The sequence below is a fragment of the Acanthochromis polyacanthus genome, chromosome 22 (genome assembly GCF_021347895.1).
Source record: "Acanthochromis polyacanthus isolate Apoly-LR-REF ecotype Palm Island chromosome 22, KAUST_Apoly_ChrSc, whole genome shotgun sequence".
Lineage (NCBI taxonomy): Eukaryota > Metazoa > Chordata > Actinopteri > Pomacentridae > Acanthochromis > Acanthochromis polyacanthus.
The window spans coordinates 6849511-6862755 of NC_067134.1; positions in this window are offsets into that span (position 1 = coordinate 6849511).

A 13245-nucleotide genomic window follows, 5' to 3' on the forward strand; every position below is an offset into this window, starting at 1 on the left:
GGACTCAGTGGAGACCTCAGATCTGATTTAGTTTGTAATGATGGTGATGAGTGGAAACATGTGGAGGGAAAACACTGACACAACGCTACGCTAACAGACACACAACGCTAACAGACACACACTGTGCTTTTCTTCTGTATTTAAAGGAGTTGTATTCATAGAATCCACAAACAGAAGTGCAGAGTTCCTCCTGTTCCTCCTTTGTTCCATTAAATGACTTTTCACAAACTAAAGGAACAACGAGCAGCTGTATCTGATAGAACCACAACAGAAACTGATTATTATAAGACCAGTAGGAGACAGTTATGGGGCTGTTCTGGTGCTTTTCTTTGTTTGTTCAGACGAGCATCCGGGTTGTTTTGGAGGTTCTATTGGTTCTCCTGCGGTACATACCAGGGTTCCCTCTGAGGTGTTGGATCTGTTTCCTCACTAATCTGATTCCAGACCTCCTGCTGCCAGCATCGATAAATCCCAGGAACCGGTCCAGCGGAGCTCCCAGGTATCTGGACCGGTCCTGCTCTCTGTGGGTGATCCCGGCTCTCATTAAAGGGTTCTGGTCCAGAACCAGCAGGACGATTCCACACGTGTTTCCACATGAAGCAGGTGAGAAGAATTCTAAGGATTAGGAACTCACTGATGTGAAAAACTTCTTTCTCGACTTATTTTCCTGGGTTTCGTCTTTCAGGCTGAAATTACTCTGCTCTGATTTACACCTAATTCTCTCCAAGTGTGGATTTAATGAGGCGGAACGTTGCTGTTCTCAGCCTGGAAGGTTCCGTGTTCTTTGGATCATTGGAACATCTGAATAAAAACAGATTGAACTCCTCTAAAGGGTCGCTGGGATCAGATGAAAATAATAAAAACTGATGTTTCTACACTGATGTCCAGGATGAGTGATGAAGATGATGAAGGAAAGAAGCCAGCAGGGGCCAGCAGGGGCCAGCAGGGGCCATCAGAGCGCAGCAGGGGCCATCAGGGGCCATCAGGGGTCATCAGGGGCCAGCAGGGGCCAGCAGGGGCCAGCAGGGGCCATCAGAGCGCAGCAGGGGCCATCAGGGGCCAGCAGGGGCCAGCAGGGGCCAGCAGGGGCCATCAGGGGCCAGCAGGGGCCAGCAGGGGCCATCAGAGCGCAGCAGGGGCCATCAGGGGCCATCAGGGGTCATCAGGGGCCAGCAGGGGCCAGCAGGGGCCAGCAGGGGCCATCAGAGCGCAGCAGGGGCCATCAGGGGCCATCAGGGGCCATCAGGGGCCAGCAGGGGCCAGCAGGGGCCATCAGAGCGCAGCAGGGGCCATCAGGGGCCATCAGGGGTCATCAGGGGCCAGCAGGGGCCAGCAGGGGCCAGCAGGGGCCATCAGGGGCCATCAGGGGCCATCAAGGGCCATCAAGGGCCATCAGGGGCCAGCAGGGGCCATCAGAGCGCAGCAGGGGCCATCAGGGGCCAGCAGGGGCCAGCAGGGGCCAGCAGGGGCCATCAGGGGCCATTGGGGGCCATCAAGGGCCATCAAGGGCCAGCAGGGGCCAGCAGGGGCCATCAAGGGCCAGCAGGGGCCAGCAGGGGCCATCAGAGCGCAGCAGGGGCCATCAGGGGCCATCAGGGGCCAGCAGGGGCCAGCAGGGGCCATCAAGGGCCAGCAGGGGCCAGCAGGGGCCATCAGAGCGCAGCAGGGGCCATCAGGGGCCATCAGGGGCCAGCAGGGGCCATCAGGGGCCATCAAGGGCCATCAAGGGCCAGCAGGGGCCAGCAGGGGCCAGCAGGGGCCATCAAGGGCCAGCAGGGGCCAGCAGGGGCCAGCAGGGGCCATCAAGGGCCAGCAGGGGCCAGCAGGGGCCATCAGAGCGCAGCAGGGGCCACCAGGGGCCATCAGGGGCCATCAGAGCCCAGCAGGGGCCAGCAGGGGCCATCAGAACTTCCAAGGGGCCACTGGAGCTTCCAGAGGTTTCCTGAGATCCGACTGGGGTTTCCACGGCCACAAGGCTTCCAGGAGTCTCCAGGGGCCACCACTTCCACTGCAGACAAAAAGGGCATCCAGGGGTAACAAGGACCCATCAGGGCAGGGGTGGATCCGGATTAATGTTAGTGGTGGGGCACAGGGTGGTACAGCAGATATTTTGGGGGGGCATCAAAAAGTTGTAAGAAAAAATGAAAGCTGCTACCGACCTCTCACTTTTACAAAGTATTTTTCATGTTTTTTTGGCTCTTTAACCCAGTAGGAAAGCTGTGCATGACCTTTTTATTTTGGACTGTTTACATTAAATTCTGATGGACTTGTTTTCTTGTTTCTGTGAATTCCAGCATCATCAGCTGCAGCATCTGCCTGTTATGTAAAACTGGTAAGCTCAACCACAGAATCCTGAGGGCAGTTAAGTGAAGTGTCATACTGAACTGTGACATTTATGTCAGATGATGAACAGCACACTAAACTATGACATTTTGCTCTATTTTTGAGGACATACTAAACTATGACATTTTAGTGATATTTTTGTCAAGAAGCTAAACTATGACGTGTCATATTTTGAACGACATGCTAAACAATGACACTTTTGCCATAATTTGGACTTAGTCACAAAGATCGTTGATAATGTGTGAATTGTTGCAGCTTGTGAGCCGTAGAAGGTTTTAATGTTTGGGGCCGAGTGTCAGACAACATTTAGAAACCAACATCAATAAAACATTCAAAGATTTGAACATCATTAAAGGGAAATCCAACTTTTGCATGACAATGTCTAATTAAAGGACATTTTTTACCTCCGCCAGGAGGTTATGTAATCACCTGTCTGTCTGTTTGTCTGTTAACAGCATAACTCAAAAAGTCATGGATGGATTTTCACCAAATTTTTACAGGATGTCCGGAAGAGCACGAGTAAGAATCGATTAGATTTTGGAGGTGATCCGAATCACCGTCTGGATCCAGGAATTTTTTGAAGGTTGAAGGACAATTGAGAAATGGCCGCCATTTCTCAATTGTCCTTCGATTCCATCGATTCTTACTCGTGCTCTTCCAGACATTCTGTAAAAATTTGGTGAAAATCCGTCCATGACTTTTTGAGTTATGCTGTTAACAGACAAACAGACAGACAGACAGATAGACAGACACACACACACACACACACACACACACACACACACACACACACACACACACACAGACAGACGGACAGACAGACAAACGGGATGGCGGAGGTATGCTCTCTCCGAGTGCTTTTCTAGTTTCCAATGTAAATGTGTGATGTTCATCCTCTGGAGCTTCTCTTCACATCGTCTTCCACCAGCACTGGTTTGGTCTGGAGCATGAGCAACAAACACCCATTTGCTTTTAACCCCCTCACATGTTGTGTTGTTGTAAACTTACTCATTCAAATAAATACTCGTGTAACCCTCTGGAAACCAGCGTTTGGACTGTTGTTGTGTTGCTCCTCACCTACTTCAGACAGCCGGAACAGAACAACGTTTTTTGAACCAAAGGATAAACTATGACGTGTTTAGAGCTACATGATAAACTATGACGTGTTTAGAGCTACATGATAAACTATGACGTGTTTAGAGCTACATGATAAACTATGACGTGTTCAGAGCTACATGCTATACTATGACGTGTTTAGAGCTACATGATAAACTATGAAGTGTTTAGAGCTACATGATAAACTATGACGTGTTTAGAGCTACATGATAAACTATGAAGTGTTTAGAGCTACATGATAAACTATGACGTGTTTAGAGCTACATGATAAACTATGACGTGTTTAGAGCTACATGATAAACTATGACGTGTTCAGAGCTACATGCTATACTATGACGTGTTTAGAGCTACATGATAAACTATGAAGTGTTTAGAGCTACATGATAAACTATGACGTGTTTAGAGCGACATGATTAACTATGACGTGTTTAGAGCTACATGATTAACTATGACGTGTTTAGAGCTACATGATTAACTATGACGTGTTCAGAGCTACATGCTATACTATGACGTGTTTAGAGCTACATGATAAACTATGACGTGTTTAGAGCTACATGATTAACTATGACGTGTTTAGAGCTACATGATTAACTATGACGTGTTTAGAGCTACATGATTAACTATGACGTGTTTAGAGCTACATGATAAACTATGACGTGTTTAGAGCTACATGATAAACTATGACGTGTTCAGAGCTACATGCTATACTATGACGTGTTTAGAGCTACATGATAAACTATGACGTGTTTAGAGCTACATGATAAACTATGACGTGTTTAGAGCTACATGATAAACTATGACGTGTTCAGAGCTACATGCTATACTATGACGTGTTTAGAGCTACATGATAAACTATGACGTGTTTAGAGCTACATGATTAACTATGACGTGTTTAGAGCTACATGATAAACTATGACGTGTTTAGAGCTACATGATAAACTATGACGTGTTCAGAGCTACATGATTAACTATGACGTGTTTAGAGCTACATGATTAACTATGACGTGTTTAGAGCTACATGATAAACTATGACGTGTTTAGAGCTACATGATTAACTATGACGTGTTTAGAGCTACATGATAAACTATGACGTGTTTAGAGCTACATGATAAACTATGACGTGTTTAGAGCTACATGATTAACTATGACGTGTTTAGAGCTACATGATAAACTATGACGTGTTTAAAGCTGCACGCTATACTATGACATGTTTAGAGCTACATGATTAACTATGACGTGTTTAGAGCGACATGCTATACTATGACATGTTTAGAGCTACATGATTAACTATGACGTGTTTAGAGCGACATGCTATACTATGACATGTTTAGAGCTACATGATTAACTATGACGTGTTTAGAGCGACATGCTATAATATGACGTGTTTAGAGCGACATGCTATAATATGACGTGTTTAGAGCTACATGATTAACTATGACGTGTTTAGAGCGACATGCTATAATATGACGTGTTTAGAGCTACATGATTAACTATGACGTGTTTAAAGCTGCACGCTATACTATGACATGTTTAGAGCTACATGATAAACTATGACGTGTTCAGAGCTACATGCTATACTATGACGTTTCTTGGGCGACTTGCTTGCTGCTACTGTTAGCTAATTAATAATAAACTGTATATGTCAGTTGTTTGTAGATTCCATCTTTTATTTCTTTGTTTTGCCATTTTAATTATCAATAAACATTTTTTTTACAATCCCTTTAGGATCCATCAGAAGATTCCAGAACATTTTTCAGATTAACTTCATGACTGAGACGCTTTCAGGAAAGTTTTCCCAGGATCTTCATCAGGTTGATTCAGACGTTCCTTCAGGATCCATCTGCAGAAGATCAGATTCTAAACCTGAACGTCTTGTCGATGTCATTCCAGCTGCTGCTAAAGACATCAGGAGGAGAAACCCAACGGATGTCATCAGTCAGGGCTTCCCCTTCATCTGGCTTTCCTGCTCGGCTGCCAACTTCTTGCAGGAGGGAATCCCAGAAGAAGAGATTCCTCAGGTTGTAACTCATCCTCAGACAGAACAAGCAGGGAACATTTGGAGTCCAGATCACCGAGTCCAGCAGGAAAACAGCAGTTCACGTGAAAAAACAACTGAAGGCAGTAGATACTGATCTCAAGAAACAACAAGAACCGAGTCCAGAGTTTAAGTTACAAGTCAGAACAACTTCTGACCTTTAAAAACTCCTTAAACACTTTTTAAGTTCACAGTTTTTATATCGACATCGTCAGGACCAAATAAAAATCAACTTTAATCAGTTGATCGACAGAAACTTAGTGAGCAACGTCACTCTGACTCAGTTTCTCGTCACTTTGACTCAATTTCTGTCACTTTGATTCGGATTCTGGTCACCTTGACTCGATTTCTGGTCACTGACTCAGTTTCTGGTCACTTTAACTCGTGTCTCTTCCTCACTAAACAGTGAACTGGAATTTTCAGTCACTCAGAGGTCTATTTAATCTCTAGATGTTTTCTATTTTGTCCACCTGCCGTCCAAGTCTTTCCTCTGACTCGTCATTCGTCTGTTTTTCCGTCCTCCGTGTAAACGCAGCGTTTGTGGTAAACAGGAAGTCTTCGGTCTGTTGTTTGTTTTGGCAGCGACTCGTGTTCGACCCAGAAGGCAGCTTGGTGTTGTGATGGATGTTCCACAGGATGCTTGTCCTGGTTTCAGAACATGAGCGTTCCTCCTTCGACATGTCTGGGGAAACGTTCTTCACATGTGCAGCTCCACATGTGGTTCCTCCTGTCTCTGAAGGTTTCCACATCATACAGAAGCTCTTATGTAAGGAGCTGGACGGACCTGCAGCTCACTTCTCAGGGTTTCATCAGCAGCCAGGAGAGCTTCAGTCCCGCTGGAGAACGTTTGATTTGATCTGAGAGTTCATAAATGTTCAACTCGACTCGGGACTCGAGAATTAGATTTGTTCTGACACTCAAACATAAAAAGTAAAACATGTTGTAGATCAGGAGAGTCAAACTGATCCTAGTCCAGTTTCCACATCCAGTCCAGTCTGATCTACAGTAAAACCAGTAGAACCACTGAATAATAACCTGTCAATATTCACAACTCCTGATGGTTCCTTTGTTTCAGTGCAAAAATGTTCACATTTAAGGAATTATCTTTTTACTAAACATCATGAACAACCTGAAATTTATGAAGAAAAAAAAGTTTAGTTTCATCAACATTCATCCTCAGTTTATCATTTCCACATTACAACTTCCAGATCACAGAGAGTCTACAAAGGAACACAACATTTAGTCACCTGGAACTGAACCATGGAGGATTTACTGGGGGATCAGAACGACAAAAACAAGACAAAAAGAGACAAAGAAACAACAAAAACAAGACAAATATTGTAAAAATGAGACACAAAACGACAAAAATGAGGCAAATGACACGAAACAAAACAAAAAAGTGACAAGAAATTAGAAAAAAAAGTAACAAAGCGACAAAAACAATGAATTAGGCAAGAAACAAAATGACAAAAATTAGACAAAAAACACAAGCGAGACAGAAAGGAAACAAAACGACAAAAACATGAGACGAATGACAGAAGTCAGAAAAAAAAAACACAAAAAACAAGACAAACTATTACAAAAATGAGACAAACGACACAAAACAAAACAAGACAAAAAAGTTCCAAAGCAACAAGCACTTTCATCATTTTTTGTAGAGACAAAAAATGATAAAAGTGAGAAACAAAATGACAACAAATAGACAAACAACAGAAGCAAGACAAGAGAACACAAAACAACACAAACAATCCTCCAAACAATGAATAAAGTGAGACACAAAATGGCAAAAATAAAACGAGACACACAAAAGATAGAAAAAGGAAACACAAAATGAGAAAAACAAGAAACAAAACAACAAAAACATGAGACAAACCACAAAAGTAAGACAAAAAATACCAGGGAGTCAAAAATGAGACACAAAATGACAACAGAACAAAGAACAATCTAGTATTTTACTTTCTGATCAAAACAACTTGTCATGGTCTAGAAATGGTTTTAAATTTATACTTTTACTAATTTACAATCTGCAGTTAATGTCTTCTCTGTAATTTTTACACTTTGAGGGCCGGATTGGACCCTCTGGAGGACCCGATGGATCCTCTACAGCAGTGGTTCTCAACCCTGTTCCTCAGGACCCACTGTCCTGCATGTTGTAGATGTTTCCTGCTCCAACACACCTGATTCAAAGGATCAGCTCGTCATCAAGCCTCTGCAGAAGCCTGATGACGAGCTGATCATTTAAATCAGGTGTGTTGGAGCAGGAAACATCTAAAACATGCAGGACATGGGGTCCTGAGGAACAGGGTTGAGAACCACTGCTCGAGAGGACCTGATGGACCCTCTGGAGGACCGCTTTTGGCCCCCGGGCCTCATGTTGGACACCCCTGATGTAGAGGTTCAAGAAGTTTTTTTGAAGGTTCCATCGGGTTCCACAGATGATGAAATAGGTTCTAGAGGTTCTTGTTGATTCCTTGACAGGAACCTGAACTGCTGGAACATTTGGATCTTCACAGGTTTCATGAGAATAAAGAAGCTAAAAGTCAGAGTTGAGTAAAATCATGAATAATTCAGTCGAAGCAGAAACCGTTGGAGCAAATGTTGACCTTTAAAACCTCCGTAACATTTTTAAAGTTCTGACCTTTTCCATCAACACGTTCCACACTAAAAAAAACTAATAACTAGTTGATGGACAGGAAACAATCTGCAGTCGCTGATAGTTAAATAACTCATTTTTACCCTGAATCTTTTTTTCTGTCTGATGGTTGGAGATGTTTGGGTTTGGTGGAATTTTCTGATTGTAAACAGGTTTGAACTGGAAGGTTAGGATCCAGACGTTCACACTCGTTCACACTCACACTCATGTTTCAGCTCTCATCTTTGGCTCCAAACATCCAGAGAACATTTCTGAGGAATTACCCAGAATCCTCCTGTCGGGCCTCAGCAGTTCCAGGAAGTGTTTCCAGGTGACATGGCCGTCGCCCGTGGCAACACATTCAGTGGGAGGGAGTCGGGTTTCGTCATGTGGAGTCAATCAGCTCAGATTCAGTGCAGAGAGCAGCGTAAAGACAGGATCTTAGAGAGTTTATTCAGTCTATGAAATCTGAAAAACAACCAGAGATGCTAACCAGAGGACGAACCTCTGCTGAGACGCCAACTTGAGGACGAACCTTTACCACCTCAGCAGAGACATCTACAGCTCCCAAAGTCCATCTGGAACCTCTTTAAGACCTCAGTAACCACACAAACATCTCAAACAACTCCCAAAGTGTCTTCCACAACCTCAAGAGGTACCCTGAAAACCACTTGGAATACCTCAAAAACCTTGTTAAATACTCCTAGAACCTCCTAAATTACCTCTGGAACCACTTCAACACTTTTACAACTTCAACAAAGATGTCGAAAACCTCCGGAATTAACTCAAAAGTCAAATTAATCTCTCTAAAATCTCATGAACTCTCTCTGAAATCTCATTAATCCTCTCTATACCCTCAGTAATATTGTCTAAAACCTCATTAATCTGCTATAAAACCTCATTAGTTCAATTTAAAACCTCATTATTTATCTATAAAACTTCATTAATACCCTGTAAAACCTCCTTAGTTCCATTTAAAACCTCATTTGTTCTCTATAAAAGCTCATTTGTTCAATTTAAAGTCTTCATTAATTCCACTATAAAACCTCATTAATTCCTTTAAAAACCTAAATAATTCCTTATTAAACCTCAATTATATACAGAACCTCCTCATTTGTCTATAAAACCTCATTAATATCTGCTAAAACCTCCTTATTTATCTATAAAACCTCACTAATATCCTCTAAGACATCATTATTTATCTATAAAACCTCGTTGATTCAATTTAAAATCTTAATTAATTCCCCTATAAAGCCTGATTTCTCATCTACAGTGCCTATCATAAGTATTCACCCCCTTTGATGTTTTACCCTTTTATTGCTTTCATAAATCAATCATGGTCAATAAAATTTAGCTTTTTTAACAAAACAAATTATTGGAAAAAACTCTTTAATGTCAAAGTGAAAACAGATTTCTATAAAGTAATGTTAATGAAAGAAAATTATATAAATAAAAATAATTGTTTGCATAATTATTCCCCCCCTTCAAGTCAGTATTTAGTAGATCACCTTTGGCTGCAATCACAGCAGTGAGTCTGTGTGGATAGGTCTCAGTCAGTCTGCACATCTGCCCACTGTAATTTTGCTCCATTCTTCTTTGCAAAACTGCTCAAGCTCTGTCAGGTTGTGTGGGTATCGGGCATGAACAGCCCTTTTCAAGTCCAACCACAAATTCTCTACAGGATTGAGGTCTGGGCTTTGACTCGGCCACTCCAGAACATTTACCTGGTTCTTTTTTAACCATTCCTGTGTAGCTTTTGCAGTATGTTTTGGATCATTGTCTTGCTGGAAAATAAATCTTCTCCCAAGACGTAGTTCTCTTGCAGACTGAAAAAGATTGTCCCCCAGGATTTCAGTGTATTTTGCAGCATTCATTCTGCCCTCTATCTTTACAAGCCTTCCAGGTCCAGTTGCTGAGAAACATCCCCACAGCATGATGCTGCCGCCACCATGCTTCACAGTGGGGATGGTGTGTTTTTGGTGATGTGCAGTGTTTGGTTTCCTCCAAACATGATGTCTTGTCTGATGGCCAAAAAGCTCAATTTTGGTCTCATCAGACCAAAGAATCTTCTTCCACTTGACCATGGAGTCTTCCACGTGCTTTTTGGCAAACTCTAGTCCAGATCTAATCTGACTTTTCTTCAACAGTGGCTTTCTCATTGCCACTCTCCCATAAAGCTTTGACCGGTGAAGAACCCGGGCAGCAGTTGATACATGCACAGTCTCTCCCATCTCAGCAGCTGAAGCTTGTAACTCCTTCAGAGTAGTTGTAGGGTCTTGGTGGCTTCTCTCACTAGTCTCCTACTTGTACGGTCACTCAGTTTACGAGGGCGGCCTGATCTAGGCAGATTCACACAAGTGCCATATTCCTTCCATTTCTTGATAATTGATTTCACTGAACTCCGGGGGATGTTCAGTGCCTTGGAAATGTTTTTGTAACCATCCCCTGAATTGTACTTCTCAGTAACCCTTTCCCTGAGTTGCTTAGAGTGTTCTTCTGTCTTCATGGTGTAATGGTAGCCAGGAATACTGATCAACCACTCTCTGGACCCTTCAGACAGCTGTTTTACAACTCAATCACTTGAAACACACCCACACCACTCAGGTGATCTTCATTTCACTAATTGTGAGACTATTGGCAACAATTTGATGGACCTCTATTGAATTAGAACATTAAATTAAAAAGGGGGTGAATAATTATGCAAACAATTATTTTCATTTATATAATTTTCTTTCATTAACATTACTTTATAGAAATCTGTTTTCACTTTGACATTAAAGAGTTTTTTCCAATTATTTTTTTTGTTAAAAAAGCTCAATTTTATTGACCACGATTGATTTATGAAAGCAATAAAAGGGTAAACCATCAGAGGGGGTGGATGCTTATGATAGGCACTGTATAAAACCTCATTATTTATCATTAGGAACTGTTGAAAACACCGCCTTACATTTTTTTTTAAGGTTTCTGGTTCTGTCCAAACATTCAGGGAACGTTTAAAAGGTGACCCTGGTGGAGGTGAATCCAACTTCATCACTCTCGTTTTCCAGATTTTTAAGCCTCCCCCACCACAATAAGAGCCCGAATCACACCCAGGCTTTTATTGTGAAACTCCTCCAAGCAGCTTCCTGTCACCAAACTGATTCCACAAACAGGAAGCTGGAACGAAGTCAGTTAATGTCAAAGATCTGTAAAATATTCACACTGAAAACAACAAAAAGACAAAATCTCAACTAAAAGCAACGTTTTAAACAAAGCAACTTCTGGACATAAAGCAACTTGTAGACGTAACGCAACTTCTAGACGTAAAGCAACTTCTGGACATAAATCAACTTCTGGACGTGAAGCAACTTCTAGACGTAAAGCAACATCTGGACATATAGCAACTTCTGGACATATAGAAACTTCTAGACATAAAGCAACTTCTCAGCAAAGACCCACTTTGAGATTTGAATCAACATCTTAAACTTCTAGACGTAGAGCAACATGTCAACAGGTTTTCTGATCATTTGATTGGTTAACTCATTCCCACTCACTGATTAATTATTGCTAATCAGTAACATCTCTGATCTGACACCAGAATTCTCGCTGGGTTCTTGTTCCTCCATGTTGCCGTCATGCAGAAACCTTCTGGTTGAATCCAGCTGTGAACATGAAACCACTAAATCTAATAAAGCTGTGAGTTATTGACGCTGAGGAGCTTCGGTTCCGTCACATCCGGCCACAACTTTCCCCGCTCGGGTTCCAGCACCATGTTCAACATTTTCCTGACAGCAGATCAAACCAGAACCCAACGGTCTGGAGTTACATAACTCACCACTTCCATGGATTCCTGCTGCCTTCAGCCTGACATCATGTTCTGGACCAGAGAACGGGGAACTTTCCCCTCAGAACCTCAGCTTACCCTCTCTAAAGGACTGGATCTGGTTCCTTTTATACACACAGATCTAAAACCTCCGTAATTACCTGGAGAACCCCAACAAGAACCTCTAGTTCTTTAGTTCTATTTACTGTTTCTTTAGTTCTCTTTAGTTCTATTGACTGGCTGTTGAGTTCTCTATACTGGTTCTTTAGTTATCTTTAGTTCTCTGTGCTTGTTCTTTAGTTCTCTTTGGTTCTCTATACTGATTATTTCATACTATTTACTCATTCTTTAGTTCTATTTACTGGTTCTTTAGTTCTCTATACTGAGTCTTTAGTTCTCTTTAGTTCTATTTACTGGTTCTTTGGTTCTCTGTACTGGTTCTTTGGCTCTCTTTACTGGTTCCCAGTTGGAACTTCATGTGCTACTTTTTGTGTTTTCTTCTCATCTCAGGTTTCCCTCCTCAGAGAAACAGTTGCCGGTTGCCGGGGCGACGGTCCATAAAGTTTCCCATCTGGAGGAGTGATGCAATGTGGTGCTGGGGGGGCAGCAGGGGATTGTGGGTAATATGAGGCTGCAGCAGAAACAAGCATTCATTCATTTAACAGACACCGATTCTAACATCCAGAACAACAACAACCTGATCCATCAGCCAAACCAAACCAGAAGAAAAAAGTCACATGATCATTTTTTTTTAACAGAACCCAGATACACACGTGGACAAAATTGTTGGTACCCCTCAGGTAAAGAAGGAAAAACCCACAATTCTCACTGAAATCACTTGAAACTCACAAAAGTAACAATAAATAAAAATGTATTGAAAATTAAATAATCAAAAACAGCCTTTACTTTTGAATTGTTGATTAACATAATTATTTAAAAAAACAAACTAATGAAACAGGCCTGGACAAAAATGATGGTACCTCTATAAAAGATTGAAAACTATTTGACCAGAGTGACATGATTAACTCAGGTGTGTCATTTAATTGACATCACAGCTGTTTCCAAACTCATAATCAGTCAGTCTGCCTATTTAAAGGGAGACAAGTAGTCACCCTGCTGTTTGGTGAAAAGGTGTGTACCACACTGAACATGGACAACAGAAAGCGAAGGAGAGAATTGTCCCAGGACATCCGAAAAAAAATGATAGACAAACATCTTAAAGGTAAAGGCTATAAGACCATCTCTAAACAGCTTGAAGTTCCTGTGACAACAGTGGCTCATATTATTCAGAAGTTCAAGACCCACGGGACAGTAGCC